The 18,890-nt window shown below is 40.8% G+C and overlaps 1 long non-coding RNA gene across 1 annotated transcript in view; it reads left to right on the top strand.

The window, feature by feature from the left end:
* Positions 1-14,336, top strand: part of LOC121289966 — a 95,832-nt gene extending 81,496 nt beyond the window's left edge. Inside the window, exons 2-5 of the long non-coding RNA XR_005945684.1 lie at positions 3,556-3,930; positions 6,061-6,134; positions 7,497-7,565; positions 13,007-14,336. This is a non-coding gene — a long non-coding RNA (uncharacterized LOC121289966). The remainder of the gene's footprint in view (positions 1-3,555; positions 3,931-6,060; positions 6,135-7,496; positions 7,566-13,006) is intronic.
* The last annotated feature ends 4,554 nt before the right edge of the window (positions 14,337-18,890 follow it).

Raw genomic sequence — 18,890 nt, 5'->3', positions numbered from 1 at the left:
TCTTGATGTGCATGTTCATTAGCATCTTGAAGTCCTCATCCGAGACCCATACAGAAGAACATGGCTGCGCCCTCACCGTTTGGGGATCTGACAGATAGCTATTCTTTCCCCTTGGCCTGGATGCAGCCCATTCATGTCAGTAACTCATTACATGTGGATTCTGACTCTATATGATGTTGTAAAGTTTGTGCACTACCAGTACCTGAGTTAGGGATTGCGGGCAACAGATCAAGCGGCAGGATTTCAATTGTAGAGGTCTGGTGCAGTTCAATCTCTGCCCCCTGAGGATGTTGTGGCTGACCAGAGCTGATAGTACAGGAGATGTCACATGAGGATGTATTCACTGACCTTGACCATTCACATGAGGTCATCAAACTTGTTGAGGCCCTGTTACCATGTCCCCAGGGCCGGACTCCAGGGGTTGATCTCCCTGACCATCTGTTCGCAATCCCTTCAGAGGGGTGCCCTTGAGGGATTTCTGACTATGCATGGAAACATGACACCTCTCGTCCTGCTCACTTCCATGAATGTGGCCTCCAGCACTGTACCTATGAACTGTGGAGTCCTCTCCCTGCCTTGGTGCTCCATTTCCATTCTCTACGTTTATGGCAGCAGGAGTCAGCAGACAGCAATCTTTTATTCAGTGCATTTTTCCTTTAAGAGGGTCAGACTGCCTTTAAGAGCTGCAGACTAGATGAAGTGCATATTGGCCTCAAATTCATATTGTGTGTGCAGCCAGCCACCAGCACACGGCATGTTGGGTTGCATGCAGAAATCATGTAAATGAGGAGAAAGCACAAGGGTTTTGTGCTGCCTGCCTACATGAGAATAGGCAGATGCAGATCGTATATCAGGGTTCCATGTCAGATATGGACCTCAGTGAAGTTTTAGCCCTGTGTATTTGTATAAAGTAAATGCAAACTTATTCCAATACCAATGGGTCAGACTTGAATTTAAATTTTAGAGTAATACATTTCTGATGAATCCAGCTCAACTTGTTCAAAAACAATCGCAACACACCAACAATTAAGAATGTTCTAAAATGTATTTTTTTAAAAGAAAATATGTATTGGTAATATGTCTCAAACTCCTATGTCCTTAAATAATACAATAAACATATTTCTGTAAGGAGGCTTCACATTTCAGATTTGCCATTCCATTCGTATGAAAGCCAGTAACATTATCAAGGCTTACTTAGCAGTGTTCACGAGCAGAATATAGACAAAAAATAAAAACAACATAAATCGCCTTGTTCCAAAGGGAAGATTGGATCTTTATTGGAAAATATATAAGGTGCACACTCTGGTGTATATTGAAAGCTTAGATTAATTGTCAGAGTAGTATTAGCGATTCAAGAAGGCGGCTCATCAGCACCTTCTCAAGGTCAATTAGGGAAGGGCAATGCATGCTAGCCTTGCCAGCGATACTCACATCACATAAACAAGCAAAAAAATATCGGGATAGCTGTCTGATTCAGTGAGGCAGTCCATCATAATGGCCTAATTGAGAGAAACTGAGACACAATTTTTGCGTAAAATGTTTATTGCCTAAGCATGATCTCAGGAATTAACAAAGACCTCCATGTAATGGACCTATGCGGGCTGCCATAGGAGAGCACCAGGTGGCAGAGAAGGAAGGGTTGTAAATAGTGGGGCTATAGGTAGTGCAAGGCAAAACATAGAAAAATGAGAGATATGAGTTTGAGGCTTACTTTAGCTAGCCTTGTGAGGCTATTGAACTTTTTCTTGCATTGCAGCCATGCCCTTGGGGCGATGTTTCTGATTCTTTATGTGAGTTGTCAATAAATACTTGAGTAGCACTGGCAATTACCTATTATATTTAAATTAAGTCTACAACTATGGGGCTTTAGTTCCAGTCATGTGATTGGACATGCTTGGAGTGTGGTTCCTGTTCTGTGCCTGAAAATGGGCTTCAATCAATTTCTATCCCATTCTGTTTTGTTAAACTTCTAATAGATTCTACAATTTGTGATTAATGTGATCTCTTGTGGTATAATTAACATTCTCTGCATATCAGTCTGCTGGTTTTGAGAACCTTTTCTTTCAACAATTCCAAAGCCAAATTGCAAACTCTCTCAAACATTTGAGGCATATGCCATTAGCCTATCATTGCACAGCAACAGAAGTCATTGGATGATTATGACTTAAAATGGTCACAAAAATTATTTCTATTCAATGTGGGTGTTTGAAAATGAGTAACAAAACTTTCATAATAAGTACACATTGCACAGTTTGAACAGTTAGATTATAGTTATTTTGACAGCATGCATGCCTTAGTACCCTGGACTTTCAAGTGAAGTTTGGAATTGTATATATAATTTCATGGTCCTCTGTAACAACAAGAGTCTCACTCAAAACGCTTTGAGACTGCATCGTGCAAACTTTCTTAGTGATCTTTCAGACATTACACAGGCAATGAACTTTATGACCCTATGCAATGTTAAAACTAATATTCCCTGCTGACATTTCTGAAGTTCGCAGGAAAGAATTGTATCCAATTTCAATTGAGATCTTGCTTTTGCTTTAATTTTAGTTCCAACATTAGAAAATATGTTTTTACTAAAGCGGGTGCCTAGCATTAAATAAATATACTAAATCCAAGCTCATGATGCATGTTTGCCAGATTCCACCTGTGTAAGCTATCTGGAGGATATCTTAACTCTATGGCCTTCAGGGAAGTATTTTTTTATCTTGGACAACAGCTTTGAAGCCAAAGCCCCATGAATGTGCTCTATTGTCAGAGGAAAATGCAGCTACAAAACAGTTTCTAACTTTTGATTTGATTTGGTGTCCTCTCTTGTGATTTCAAAGATGTTGTTCACATTTTTAAGTACATCACAAATGGTATCAAACTAAATAAGCAGTCATCAACACTTCTGAACATGTCTAACCCTGTCGATGATTGAAACTCTGATGTTTTCTGAATAATATTATTCCTGGCAACAATAACATTAGAGAACTACAATGGTTACCAAGTATGCAGCAGGGAATTATAAAGATCTTTTTCTGTCTGTGTCTGACAGCTATGCAAAAAGTGGCTGAGTGAACTATTGTAATCTTACCACTTATTAATCCATTTAGTGAACTCACAGACAACAGATACACCTGTTACTTCGCTGTAATTGATACAACTACATTCTAATGTGCCAATTTTCTAACTGAAATTGTTACCAGAGGCTTTAGGACTTGTGGGAAAGGGTGACAATTTCCATTTTTTTTACAATGAATTCAGTTACAGAAATGGTAAGAGAGCAATCACAAGATCATTGTGAATGAAGAAAGCCAATCTGATATGACCTATCCTTTCCAGGTCATTTTAGTATTGTTTTAATCAGCATTGGTGCCAAAAGTTTGCAGCAATGATTATAATGTGCTGGAACTTACAGTATGTCTCCAAAGTTAATGTTAAAAGGCCATGAGATGCAAACAGACTAATGTGTCTGGTAACTGAGTGGGTGGATTTCTGCTCTTCTGTTTTTGGTTCCCTATAACAAAACTGTACTTTCATGTCCTTCTTTTTGCTGATATTATGCAGATGAACTAATAAGAGTGGGCAAAACATATTTAAAGATGCAAGTGAACAATACATTATTTGAAAAACAACCCCTCAGGCTGTGCAGCAGTCCCTGCACTGGAGAGTCTGCCTCAGTTTTTGTGCTCAAGTCTAAACGTGGAACATGAACAGCCTTCTGGCTGACAGGCAAAATGGAGAAGATCAACAATGTTGTTTGAAGCATGTTTTGAAGTCCATTTAGGAGGGAACCAATAAAGGAAAGTTGTCCTCTTACCTACCGCTCAGCATAAATATGTCTGCTGCGAGGTAGACAGCTAGGGTAAAGCAATCTGCAAATTCAAGACAAGATGGAATCTGATCAAGAAATGGGTTAAAATCTTCAAGAAGACCAATAAGGTAAGAATAGCCCATTTTCTGTGTCAAATAAATGGGCAAGGTGTACATGCCTCCAACAGATTCCCTTCATTGTTTCACAGTGGCTACATACTGAATCTTTAGAACACCACTTTTTCTAAACTCTGCATGCATGCCTATACTGCAGCACAGCACAATTTATTATTGTTGCAAAAAGTTACAACAGTTCAACGGTCATTTGGATAAATGTTCCTACAAAGTCAAGATACCATATAGCTAACATGCATGTTCATTTACTCACATACAAATTGTATTACAAAGTGGATAAAAATAACATTTCTTTTAAATTTTATTTATACGCACCCTTAAACATAGTAAAAACATACAGAGGTGCTTCACAGAGGGTTTATCAAAAAGGGATAAGATGGGCTCTGAGCCAAATCTGGAGATATTAAGAGTAATTACTGAAAAATTGGCCAAAGAATTGATTTAAGGAGAGAGAGGTGTTGGAATTTATAAAGGCAACTACAGAAGGTGGGGTTTGTGGCTGAAGGCCACAATGGTAGGCAAAGGAAGAGGGAGTACACGAGGGACCAGAGTTTGAGAGTACTGGTGGGATAGGTGGAATGTGGAGTTGGAAGTGGTTACAGAGATGAGGGAGAGAAAGGCCCATAAAAGGATTTAATTGCAAGAAAGAAAATGTTAAATTTGGAGGAGTCAATGTGGGCTAAAGAGGTCAGCATCGATGGGTGAGTGGACCTTGGTATGGGATAGCACATGAGCAGCCGAGTTTTGGATGGTTGGAGATGAAAGGTTAACTATGCGGAGCATTGGAATAATTGGGCTGAATAATATGTTGAGGGCCGATCCCCACACCCAGCATAAATATCAGTGGTGAGGCCGCCTCCATATAGTTGGCTCTCCCCACTTTAATTTTTGAGGAACGGCCCTTTAATTAGCTTGAGGGGAGACTTCCATCCATCTCCAGTAGGAAGTCCCACCTCTTGGAGCCAATTTAAGGTCATCAGATCTCCATCTGGCAGTGCCAAGCAACAGCAGTGCCATAGTTGGTGCTGCAGGTAGGCCAGTGATGGACCCAGACATTCAGGTATGTCCGGGATCTTGCTGGGGCCAGGCAAGTGGAGATGGGGGGGGGTGGGGGGGGCGGGAGGGGCATGTCAGGGAGGGTAGATGTGCGAAGGTAAAACTGAGGGTCCAAGCCTCCGATTGACTCCAGATGCCCAGCAAGATACCAACAACTGCAGGGGTGCGCATTGAGTGCCAGCCTCTCCCACATCTGTTAAATCAAAGCAACAGTGGATTGAGGCCCTTAATTTTCCACTCAAGGGCCTAAATTGGGCCATGGGCAGGCAACCCAATCAATGCCTCCCCACTCTCATATAATTGTGGTAAAGGCAGGGGCGGTGGACTAGCAGTGGGTATACCACTGATGGCATGGCAACCTAATTTATGGGTCAATCTTCTTGCTTTCTTGTCCATGGGTGAACTGTAAAATTAAGCTCACTGAGTCTGGAGTTGAAAGAATTAAGGTTGGGGGCTTGGTCTCAACCAGAGTCCATTTGACAACAAATCAGCACCCTTTTCTCATACTGTATAAATTTTTGTTCCCTTTGAAATTTGGTTTTCTTGCATCTGTCCTGATTTGTGCAAGGTGAAAAGCTTCAACAGCTTATCTATTTTTTCAGCAATAATTGGTAAATTAATTTGGCATGTGTTAGTTTCTTGAGAATCATCTATTATGTTAAAAGTCTTGTGTATAAGCCCTATATATTGTAAGTGTTACAGTAAACTTTTAGGAGCATTTTACCCTTTAGTCTCTACTGATAACACCCCTAATGCCATAAAACAAAACATTCTTCAACTCACTTTGCAATGACAATGGAGATCAGCTGGTATGACAAAAGGATCCACACTTAACAGCACAGATCCCATACCTCTGACCACCTCTTCCTTAGACACTGGTAGACAGCTCTTCCTGGAGCTGTCAAAACAATGCAGACAGAAGGTTCATTATGCAGTAATAGTCATTAAGGAGTATGGCAATAACAGAACATTGATGGGTTTTTTTCTGAATATGTAACAAAACCAGAATAACTGCTCCTTCTTTTCTTCGCTTGAACATTTTTATGTTGATGCACTCTTTATCGATAGAAAAGGATTTTAATGGAATCAAGTTTAATCCTCAAATGAATACCTCAAGGTTACAAGAGCTGCTGAATGAGCAGGTAAGAAGATGGGCAGAATTAAATATAGTGAGTTAAAAATTGTGTAATTTAAGATTTCTAAATACTCCTTGGTACTTGCAATATATTTATTAAACTGAAAGAAAATAAGAAGAAATCTCTTCACAAATTGAAGCAACAACCAAGAATTTGGGTGCTGCAGCTGTTTAGGTTTCCATCTCATTCTTGAAGAAAACCACAATTAGTGTAAAATAGTGATATTCTCATAAACAATGGGCGGGGTTTTCTCCCCGTTGGGGGTGAAGTTGAATGCGTGCCTCCGATCGGCACCCCCAATCGCTATGAGCTCCCTGTGCAGGCGGGGGGACGGGGGAATGCCTAAATGCAAGAGTGCACTGTTTCGCGCATGCACACGAAAGAGCGCACTCATCTCCCTGAGGCTAAGTGCTGCCTCAGGGAGATCGGCTGTTCTGTCACAAATATTAAAAATAGAAAAAAAAACTCACTGACATGTCCCCTCATGTGACACTGTCACATGAGTTGGGACATGTCACATCATTTTTTAAAAAACTTTAATAAAATTTTTAAAAGCCTACATGAAACCTCATCCCGCCAGTGGATGAGGTTTCATACTTTTTCTAATTCCCGCCAGGGTTCCTGGCCTGTCCACCAACCTTAAGGTTGGACGGGTAGGTCCATTAATTAGTTTAGTGACTTTATCAATGGCCTCAATTGGCCATTGACAGGTCGGCGGGTGCACAGCTGATTTTGCTGCGCCCCCACTTACCGGAAAATTTAAATGGGGCGCAGTGATATCAGGAGTTCCGCCTGATGTCAACGCGTGTCATTTTATATGTTGGCAAGCGGGCCCCATCCTCCATACGCCGACGGGAAAATCCTGCCCAATTGCTGCTCTAAGCTTTGTAAACAATACTTCTACCTCCATTAGTATTAATTTTACATTAGAGCTGAAATTGACCAATATTTATTGTTTAAAGGGGACAAACCTTCAAGTAAAAAAATATGTATCCACTCTTTGAGTGGGCTTTTCCACACCCACTCGCTGCCGTGATCTTCTGGTCCCGCCGCAAGTCAATGGATTTCTGGCTGGGGGGGCCGCCTCACCTGCGGTGGGTCCCACCTGCAATGGGGCCAGAAAATCCCAGCCTTTATTAAATGTTAGTCACAGGACTTAGGCCACAAATCTCAGTTGACTGTACTTTCACCATTACCTGAGCCCTTCATCCAAAACAACATTCTTTCCTTGCACATGTACTCTGGCGTGGACAGCACTTAATCCAATTCTGGGTAATTTGTTAGCATAGCCGCTGCAATGCTAACTTTATTCTTGTGGGGCCATGTTCAATCTCAATACCTCAGCTAATGCCCTCTCTTAACTTACAGCTGAACACGCATTCAACAGCAGGCAAGGACCCCACCAGTGCTACTTCACGGGATTTCAGCCACTTTCAGGTTAGTTACTGATTCATTTCTACTGGCTGTCACTGAGTTAGTATAATTGCCTGGAGGTTTGTACTGCCAATAAAAGCTGATAAAGTCTACAGGTAGCGGTGTGGCATGTACTGAAGGCCTTGGTTCTCACTTGAAGGGTTTAGCTGATACCACTTGCTCCCAATTAGAATGCTGTAGTTTCTAGGCCAGTGGCCTGCAGTTTGATATATAGAATAGAAGAGGCAACAGAGAAGGACATGCCGTTTGAAGAAGGAGGAGATGGAGGAGCTAAAGAGGCGCTCTAAGCGGATGGCCATATCCACCTAGAGTCTTCACAGAGCAATTTCATTATCTCAGTGGAAGTGAGGAATAATGCCTGTGACACCATCATTTCGCTAAGGAGCAGCTCACTGCAATCTGCCACCTCTTGCAGGCAGTTCTGCAGCCTCAGAGCAGGGAGAGGATGGCATTGCCAGTGGTGGTAAAAGGTAGTAATGGCCATGAAATTCTTTTGGTGGGCTATTCTAGGCTGGAGCAGACAACATCCCCAACAGTTTGCAGCTTGCTGTCCACTGTTGTACAAGGGAGGTGACTGTCACTCTGCATGCAAATCATAGGTGAGAGTGAGGCTGTAATTCATTCCATTTTCCGGGTGCTACAGCCCTATTTCAATCAGACAGCAGGCCTCAAAATCTCCCCCAGTGAGTCCTTTGCAGTGAAAGAACAGTAATCTTATTCAATCGTTTATCATTCCACAAGCTCTGTTTCTCGAATGAGATGAATAAGCTAGCCTATTGATCGTAAATTATTGCTCTTGGGAGACTCTTTGCCATATGGACTAAATGATAAAATAAAATTGAAAGTAAATTTGTATGCTTACTGTCAACATTCATCCTTCAAGCTGTCTTTTCCTGTAAGCCAGAAATCCTAATTGACAATGAACCTTTAAATCATCCTTGGTGCACACAGTTTCTGAGGGATTCCTTTCAAAAACAAACTATTATTTGGAATCACGAATGACTTGATGAACATGGTTTGCATCAGCATGGCTAATATTTAATGAATAGAAACATTCTGTAAGACCTAGCTTTGCGAATGTAGCAAAATCAAGGTTTCAGTTATCTGTGTCAGAAATGCCTCAGCACCAGTGGTAGTGAATCCCATCTTAAACAAATTTTGCTACGCTGGTGCCTCTCCCTAAATTCTATATGCTCCTTGCATGTGCGAACTCTGAAAAAGTAGCAATACAATTAGCCTGCTGGGATTGAAAAAATCCATCTAGATAGTAGCTTATAAAGGACTGCTATTCACTGTTAATATTGTAGTTATTGTCAAGCTGAAGAAAAATATAACCATTGTTGGCAACTTTTCTTAAAAGCTTACCATGAAAGCAGTAGGTAAGACTCTGTCATTTCAGGGAAAGCATTGGGATACAGTAATTGAAAATGTCTCACTTAAAAAAGAAGGCCACTTTCCTGTTAAAAGACGGGCCTAAATTAAATGGCAGCAGATAGCAGTATGAGTTAATATTTCATCCCAGGTCAACCAGATCTAGGAGCAAATACAAAGGAAGTTCACTATCACAGTTCTGCATTTATAAATAATACCTCAACCTTAAAGCACCAAGTGCAGTGAGACACCCACAGTAACCCAGCTCTGGGAAGCCAGGAGTAGTGAACTACCCAGAGCACCCTCGCTCCAGGAAGCATGGAGCAGCAAAGTCCTTGTTGAGGAACAGAAAGGAAATACAGCACTGATGGAGGAAAGCCCAAACCTCCCTGCTTGCATGACTCCCTGTTCCCTCTCAAGGAGAATCATGATGGTTTTCTCAGCCCAACAACAGTGCAACAGTTTGTTAACAGTATCAGTAAACAGGGACATACCCAAAGGTTACGATTAGCACAGACAACTGGACTGGTAAACGACACATAGTTTTAATAGGTTTAAAGATTGCCTTCACGTGCATAGTACAAAGCTTGCTACACAATGCGTTTCAACTTTGGGGTGCCTCGCCAAGGACAAAGCTGATCTACTGTTTCTGCAGGAGTGCAGAATGCCACACTTCACCACCTACTGGCACTGCTGGCAATGGTGGTTCCATAGGCCATTGATTTGGTCAGGGGGAAATAATTCCTATTCTTCTGGTCTGGGTATTCTGCTGCGAAACGGCAACTTCACTGAACTTAAGGAGGTAGTGGATGATCACCACCTTATAACAGACATCGTGTACAAAAACTCCACTCTTGTTAATTACCGTGTTTGCGTCAGTTTTAAACAGTGAGCAACTGACTATCCTCCAGCAGCTTCCATTGCTGCTGGCAACATCCAGGCAGTCATTCTACATGGTGATTTCCACTGCAGAGTGACATGGAAGCTGAAACTATTGACCAAAGTAAACATTGAGGAACTCATAAAGGATTACAAAGATTGGATGAAACCTCCTCTTTGAGTCCCCAGAGCACTTGTAGGAAGCAATCAAGGCAAATGTCAAGAAGTTATTCATCCTCAAAGGTGTTCAGAAGATGAGAGAGACAGAGGGAGATGTCCCGACTCCAGAAAAACATGCCGAGTCTGCTCCTACTGCAGTCAATGGTGGTCGATGTTGAGGAGGATCTCCAAGAGGTGAAGAGTTAGCAAACCTCGTTCTTTGCCGATGAAGTGTCCAAGGTTATCATCCACATCAGAGTACTCTCCGTGGAGAAGGATGAGACATGCACACATTTCTTCTTCCAAAAAACACTGCAGGAGCTCTGCGATCAGGGGCCTGAAGGAAGAGAATAGTTGGTAATGTCATCACAGCCTGACACACTAAGGATCAGCAAATCCTTTCATGCCAGTCTGTATGATGTGAAGCCCACAAACATTATAGCCTCCCAGACTCTCCTGTTCTCTATCACAGATGACAGTACGTGGGAGAACCTGGACAAACTGTTTACTCTGGATGAACAGATAAAGGCCCTCAGACCATACAAGACAAGTAAAACTCCTGGAAGTGACAGCTTATTAACCAAGTTGTATTCAGGTCTGTGGGACTGGATTGGCTCAGACCTGCTGGAATTGTACAAGACTATGCTTCTGGCCTAGAGCATATCAGAATCCATGAAGAAAGGCATCATCATCCTCATCCAGAAGTGAAGGGGGAGAGGGAGGAAATCAGAAATTGGCGACCCGTATCGCTACTTAAAATGGACTACAAAATCCGGTCCAAGGTCATCACGAATTGAGTATGCTTTGCTCTGGAATTAGTATCCACCCCAATTAGACCTGCACTGTACCAGCAGGAAGATCTCTAATGGCCTTGCACTGCTCAGGGATACAATCACCTATGTACGGAACAGAGATCGACCTGCCTCATCAGGTGGACCAGGAGAAGGCCTTTAACAGAATGTCTCACACCCACATGGTCGATACTTACGGAGGGAATCTGCAATTTGACCCATTGCTCTACAAGACCATCAGTTGTGTTTTCACAATTTCAATCAATGGTTGGGAATCAGAAAGCTTTCCGATCAAGTCTGGAGTCAGGCTGGGATGTCCTCCCTCCCTTGTCTTGTTTGTATTTGTATAACATCTTTTGCCAAATCCATCAGGAAGGAAGTGGGCATAAGGGTCATGGATGAGGTTGCTATCTTCTGCTCAGATAGTCGGTTCATAGACTGATGAGCATCTGCAACCATTTTGAACTGGCCTTGGGAGCCAAAGTAATTTGCAGCTACAGTGAGGCCATGTTCTTTGGAAACTTGACCGACCAGTAATTTGTCCCCCTCACTGTTAGGTCAGACTGCCTGAAGGTGTTGGCAAAATGGTTCGGAGGGGCCGGGGCATTCACTAATTGCTGAAAGGGGCATGTAGCCAATGGTGAAATAGAAATTGGGCATGTCAGAGTGGCACTCCCTCCAAATTGGTGAAAGAGCCTGATCATCAGGTGCAAAGCACTCTCAGTATTGCTCTACACGGCACAAGTCTGACCCATACACTGCTCTTGCATCAAGCTGGTCACACAAGCCATCCTCTGCTTTGTCTAGAGATTGAAAATGGGCCATGTCCACAAAGACATGATGTACAAACCTTTAGATAAACAGGGAGGAAAACCATACCCGATGTTGGCCTCATCCTAACGGCAAGTTTTGTGTGCAGCTGCATCAAGTTGTGCATAGACCATCAGAAAACAAATACCCAAGTGCCAGTATGTGCTGAGGTTCTATCTGTTCCTGGTGATGCGAAGAATATGTCTGGCCATGTCGCTGTGGAAAGCTCTATTCAGTTGGATTATGCTTGCCACCTGACCATCAGTGAAAGTTTTTGCAGAAAAACACATTTGATCACATGTCCATCATAGAGTGGTCCACACATAAAGTCCTGAGAGCTCTGTTGGAAGAGGAGATGGTGGGTCCTGTGAGATGGTTCCCTAGCAGATTGTCAAAGTCATTTGGCAGAATGCCTCATCACCAGAACTTTCAGGCAAGCACCAAGATGTAACTTGGCTAGTGGTGAGAAGGGCACTCCTATCAGAACCTTCCTGCATGCCTGGAGTCTCACTACCTCCGCATGCTGCCCTCAAGATGACTGCTGCAGGGAAGAAACCGTCACCCACCTCCTTCTGGAATGTTCTTTTGCAAAGCGGGTCTGGAAGGAGATGCAGTTGTTTTTTGTCAAGGTTCTTCCCAAGCAGCTCCGTAATTCAGGATTCTGTGCTCTTCAGGCTATTCCCAGGGACGCATACTGAGATAAACATCAACTGCTGCTGTTGAACCATCAACTCAATGAAAAATGCTTCTTGGTCTGCCTGAAACCTGCTGATTTTCCAGTGCAAATAGTTGTCGACAGCCTAGTTTTGCAGATGAGGTCTAGGACTACATGCTGAGGGATGTACAAAAGCTTGGGGGCAGCCACTACATGGGGAAAGATCACTGCCTAAAGCCCTCCTGCCATTGTATTTCAAAGGGCAGGAAACCATGTAAAACCCCTCAGGCTGTATGCACCAGAGAATGTTTTACATTAAATTTAAATGTACACTGTAAATATAAACTGTAATGGCAAGTGTAGTGAGGCACATCATGTGCAACCATATCCCATTTTAAGTAGTTTTGAGTAGGATAGCTTCATTATTAAGTAGTTAACAAATTACAACGGATGTATCTGTTGTGCATACCGCTTACCTCATTATAAAGTAGTTCGCCCAAATTATCAATACCCATCCTTGTTGTGGACATGGTTAAAAAAGGTCCTGGGCTTGACAGAGTGCCTGAGTAAGCTTTTAATCCACAATCTGCGTATATCCATAGAATGTTTGAAAAGAACTTTGATACAGTATTCAATGCATGCGATATTCTGCACATGTGCATGGGGTGTTTGAGTAGGGCTAATAAGGAACTAATAAGATTCTGCGCATATGTAAGTTGTCCAAGATACATCAGCTGATGTTGCTTTATTTTGCTCCATTATTTTACCCTATGATACAGGAGTAAAGTCTGCAAAATGACTAGCAAATGTGTATCAAGTGACAAGGACTCCATTACTCCCAAAATGAAGAGGAAAGTTATTACTTTGGAACAGAAATTAGAAGTGCTATGACATGATGAAGTTGGAGAGAAGGCAGCAGCCATGGCTAGTTCACTTGGACTTCTACTAATGACTGTGTCCACCATCAAGAACAAAAATAAGATAATGGCTAGTGACCAAAATGCTATTCCTCTAAGCGCTATGAAGATTATCTATATAATGTGCAGCATGTTAGAATATATGGAACCAACTTGAACGTATGGGTTATGCCAGTTAACTGACCAACCAAAGAATGGCAAAGAATTTGTTTGATTAATAAGGAGCTGCTTCAGCTTGAGCTGAAGCGAGCTCTATCAGAAGGTGAAGAAGCGGAGGAATTATCACACAGCAAACAATACAAGTTGGAGGCTTTCAAGCTAACTGAAGGAGCACTGAAATTTTTTGAAGATAGTGATCCTTCTTTGGAAATGCTATAAATATGTATATCCAAGAACTACATGTTTTAAAAAAAAATTGGAAGGATATTGAGTTATTTGGACACTGTCTTGGAAACTGACCTTTTTTAAAAGGTGACAAGTTCACTTGGGACTGTGGGAAAACTGCCTTTTCCAACGAGTCACATGACTTCAGCTAAATAACCAGCAAGGCACCTGAAGAGATAAGAACTATTTGCTTACTTGAACTTTAATTAATGGAAAAAAAATACTGTTTTCAGACTTGAGGCCTTGGTGATTTTCTGGAAACTACCTAACTGAGATGAGTTTCTGTTTTGAACTTGTGTTTTGAACTTAGTTTTGGGAAAACAGAAAAGGAGAAGGTTGCCCAACTCGCTCTCTCCTTCCCTCAACTGAAATTCAGTGTAGTTATCAGTGTCCAGCGAGAAATCCTCATCTCAATATAACTCATCTGTATTTGGAAATCTGAGAAGCTGAGATGAGAGAGAGATCCCAAGGACATTGATTCCATTCAGTTCTCCTCCACACTGAAGCTCCTTTGGAAAGAACTCCCAGACAATTACTGTGACCAGCGATCAGTCTTTGTACACAGGTACACCAGATCGACAGTGTCAAAGCCCTTTGAACTAAGTCCTTTCTCATAATTTTTTCACAATGGCCAGAGGTTTTTTCCTTTAATATGCCAGCCTCTACAGGGACCCTATTTGTTTTGTCCTTTGTGTGTATGTGTATATGTTGGGATTTAGAGGAGTATATAGTTACACTTCTGGATTACAAATTGTATGTTAACCAGTTTTTTGCAACTTTTTTTTAAAAAGAAGTTTTGTTTCATAATAAATCAATCATTATGAGTTTATTGAAAGAAGGCTGGTTAAAGTCTCTTTTATTCTGAGTCTAACAATAATGAAAGTAAACAATTGGCCATTTTGGTGACTAAATTAAACATTTACACTTATGGTGCGACCTGTAGAGTAGTAGGCCTAGAGAAATTGCACTCCTCCTAAACTGGTCATAACAGGAAAGAAGTTTAAAGGTCAGCACAGATGTTAAAAGGGTCATCAGCTGCTGCCAGAAATTGGACCAAGAAAATCAAACGCAAAAGGTGCAACAATCATTTAAGCATTTTCCAAACTTGCAATTCATGAAGCTGTTCAAGATTACAGGTGCCAAAAGGTGAGGCAGGAAACTCAGATTTCCATCTCCCAATAACACATTCCCACCTCATTGACGATGAGTATTGTGTATTGGTTTGTGCATTATGTGGTAGGTGGTGGCATAGTGGTATTGTTACTGAACATGTATTTTAGAGACCTGGGTTCAAATCCCACCATGGTAAATGGTGACATTTGAAAACCTGGAGTTAAAAGTCTAATGATGGCCATGGAACCATTGTTGATTGTCATAAAAACCCACCTGGTAATGTCCTTTAGGGAAGGAAATCTGTCTAACCTACATGTGATTCCAGACCCAAAGCAATTAGGAGGGGTGTTATGACTGATGCAGGTGGTAAAACAGTTATTTAAAATTCCAAGAGGGGAAACTTTAAACAACTGTCATAACCTATCATTTTAAGTGTTATGTTTGAAATGCAACTCTAAATTCAGGAATCAGACTACCAGTTCTCGAGGCTTTACTTTAAACTAATTGAAAGATTTTATTAATTTACACAGGTTAAAATATATACACATGGCTACACAAATTACTACTATCTTAACTTATAACAAATTCCCAAACTAATCTCCATTAAGGCAACTGAAATTCAAAGACTTAACCAAACATCAGGCATAGCATTTTCACCTTACGAATTCAAAATGAGGTCCTTTTTACTGTGGAGCCAGTTGGATGCTTACAGCTGTCTTTTGATCTCATATTGCCTCTGCTCTGCTCACCTGAAAACTACTGAAATTATATCTACTACCACTGATTAAATTCAAATTCTCATTTGAGTCTCACCAGCCTCTTTGAGCTTCAACTTTTGGCAATGAAACCACTTTCATAGTACCAATTTTATTAATAATATAAACATATTGCTTGATGGCTGCTAGAAAGGTGTCAGTTTTCACCCCCCTTCTTGAATGCCCTATTCAAAAAATTCAAATGCATGCTATCTCTCTTACCTATCAAAACTAGTACACATCAAATCACCCAAACTAGCTGGCTTTAATCCAATTAAGACATACCTGCAGACTAACTCTCTGTTTTAAAAGAAAAATATTTTCCAAAATATTATATACATTAATAGCTTCATGACACATGGCAATAAATGCTGACCTAGGCAGCGATGCCCACATCCCATAATCAAAAAAAAAGTGCATTGTGTTTTTTCGTTTATAAATAAGGTGCTTTTCATGTTTATGTTACACATTGGGGTTGCAAATCTTGGGTTGGGAATGCATATCCTGATATTAGATACATTTAAATGAGAAAACTTGCTTTGAAATAAGTAATTTTGATTTAAGTACTGGTTTCCAAAAATGTATCTACTACTTAAAGCAGGTTATTCATGTGTTGAAAGAAATTGATCTGAATTACACTTTATGTAATGTCAAATTTGAACTGTTACGTAATGTACTTTTACAAATTTTATGAATAAAGTATAATTTTGAAAAAAAATCTTGTGCCGTATTTCAGCTGAGAGAAATTTATAGATCAGGAAATGAAAATTATTCTCTTAGACAAAGTTCCCAAGTTCTGAGACAGACTGTCAATATCATGTGCAGCTTCTCGTGAACACCTTAAGGTTTCCAAGAGGTAATGAAAATCCAAGCAGATCAGACAGCTGTAGAAAGCACTTCTAAACCTGAGGATAAGATACTGGTTCTGGTACCTTTATGCTGGGTGAACTACTGAAGGCTAGGTTTAGTGGATCCTAATGGTTAAAAAGAAACTTAATGAGGTAAACTATATTATTAGTACGCCAGATAGAAGGAGAAATCAATGAGCATGTCATATAAACATGCTGAAACATTATTACGCCAGGGAGGATAACCAACCAATGAGTGTACTTCAGGTAGCAAAGAAGGGGGAGAGTAATCTGACCAAACGTGAGGGTTCAAATGATGAGGTAGAGACCAAAAGTTTTAAATTTGAACCCTCAGAGATGAGATTGGTCAATACAGAAGTGTTAGGAAAATTAGATAAAATATTATATCATCTTCCAGCAGAGTCTTGAGGTGTCATTGTCAAATAGCCTAATGAATGTGAGTCATTGTGTAGAGATTGACACAGACAACCTTCTTTGGCTATGCATGATGTTGATGTGGAAGTAAACAAGACCCTTACAGACAACTTTGAGAAATTGGCTTAAGTCAGAGAATAATTCACTTTCCTGTTGGATAATGATATAATAGAATTGAGTCTGAGCAGTTGAAGTTCACGTATTGGTACCAAAACCTGATGGAACTCAAAGATTTTGCATTGATTATTGTAAAATGAATACCGTAACAAAACCTGATTCCTATGCTATATCACAAATTGAAGATTGCACCGATAGAGTTGGAAACTCAGAGTTTATCAGCCAGATTGATTTATTAAAAGAATATTGGCAAATGCCACTAAGCAAAGGAAATCTCTGCTTTTGTAACAACAGTTGGCCTATATTAATGTAAAGTGATGCCATCAGAATGAAGAATACACCAGCTACTTTTCCAGGGCTAAAAAATCAAGTTACTAATGACATATCAAATTATGTTGACTATACCAATGATTTATTGGCCTACAGTGACACTTGGAAAGGCCATGTGAAATACCTCAGTACACTATTTGAGAGACTACAAGAAGCTGACTTATTGATATATTTGGCAAAAAGTGAACTTGTCAAGGCCAAGATCATTTATTTGGGACATTTGTGGCAAATCAACTATTGCTCAGGGAAGCTAACGTTCAAACACTATGGACTTTGCTTTTCTGAAAACCAAATGAGAGATGCTATAGTTTCTCAGGATGTGTGGATTTTACAGGAGATTTGTCCCAAATTTCAACACAGTAGTCGTTCCATTAACAAACCTACTGAAGAAGAAAGTCAAATATGACTGGACAGAGTCTTGTCAGACTGCCTTCGAGAAATTAGAGGCTGTTCTAATAAATGAGCCTGTGTTGGTTGCTCCCAATTTCACCAAACTATTCAGGATAACAAGTGATGCCAGTGATGTGGGTGTGAAAGCCATGTTGTTACAAGATGACGATGATGATGCTACCATACAGCGTCAGTCAATTGCTTCTTGAGAAAACTAATCCTTGTCAATGAAAGTCCTTCACAGTTGAAAAGGAAGCATTAAGCCTTGATTTGACTCTTCAACAGTTTGTAATACATGTTTCTGGAAATGCTGGAGATACTATGATCTACACGGACCATTATCCAATAGTAATTTTGGAGAAATTCTGGATCATGAATATGTTTGTTTCACTGGAGTCTGATGCTGCAACCATTTACTTCAAAAACCGTTCATGTTGAAGGAAGGAACAATGTAATCGCAGACAATTTATCGAGTGTTTGACTGTTCATTTAAATAACTCACAACTGCATAAAGGAGAGTTGTAAACTTTATTTATATGCCAAATGTTTTGGACATGATCTCTCCATCTGTTAAATGCTATGACCTTTGGATCAAGGATCGCAAGATGTTGGACATTTGAATTTTGATTGAACAATGGGGAGGGGATTGTTATGTGTTTCGCATATAAGATAGTTGCTAAAGTATTTATGATGATTAAGTGTGAAGTATTGTAAACAATTGTGAAAAATTCTTACTTCAGTAAGGTTTTTTTCCTTTTGAGAGGGTATTGTCACAACAGGTGTGGGAGGAGTGTGTAAATTATCAAGCCCCACTACTCCACAGGCTGCACCCTTAATTTAAATGTTTCATTTTCTCACCAAAATGGCCAATTGTAGTACCCAGAATAAAAGAGATTCTGACCAGCTTCTTTCCAAAGAACTCAATGGGCTGAATTTTACGTCCCACTGTGGGCACGTGCCCATATCGATCAGGTGTAAAATCGCGCGAGAAGACGTTGGACGAGCGTCCCGATGTCATTGCGCACTCGCACGATATTTCACTCGGCGGGCGCATGTAAAAGTCGGAAAGGTGCCCGCCAGCAATTAAGAGGACAATTAAGCACATTAACAGCGCATTTGACTCCGATTTTTCATTGGCCGTCCAACCTTACGGTTGGTAGACTGGTGAATCGGCCAGGCGGACTTTGCATTTTTCATCGAGCATCATCCAAGAGCAGGATGAATTTCCGTGATGAAATAAAATAAAAATAGATTTCAGTGGGCAGCATTTTTAGCAGCTATATTTTCAGGAGATTATGATGCACAGACACATTTCTTCAGCTTTTAAAACGTTTATTTAAACTTTTTCAGGTCTCCAGCTCCCTGAGGCAGCTG

This window comes from Carcharodon carcharias, chromosome 2 (assembly GCF_017639515.1).
Source record: "Carcharodon carcharias isolate sCarCar2 chromosome 2, sCarCar2.pri, whole genome shotgun sequence".
NCBI classification, from domain to species: Eukaryota; Metazoa; Chordata; class Chondrichthyes; order Lamniformes; family Lamnidae; genus Carcharodon; species Carcharodon carcharias.
Note: the sequence above shows the minus strand (reverse complement) of the source record. Positions and strands in the feature narration are given on the sequence as shown.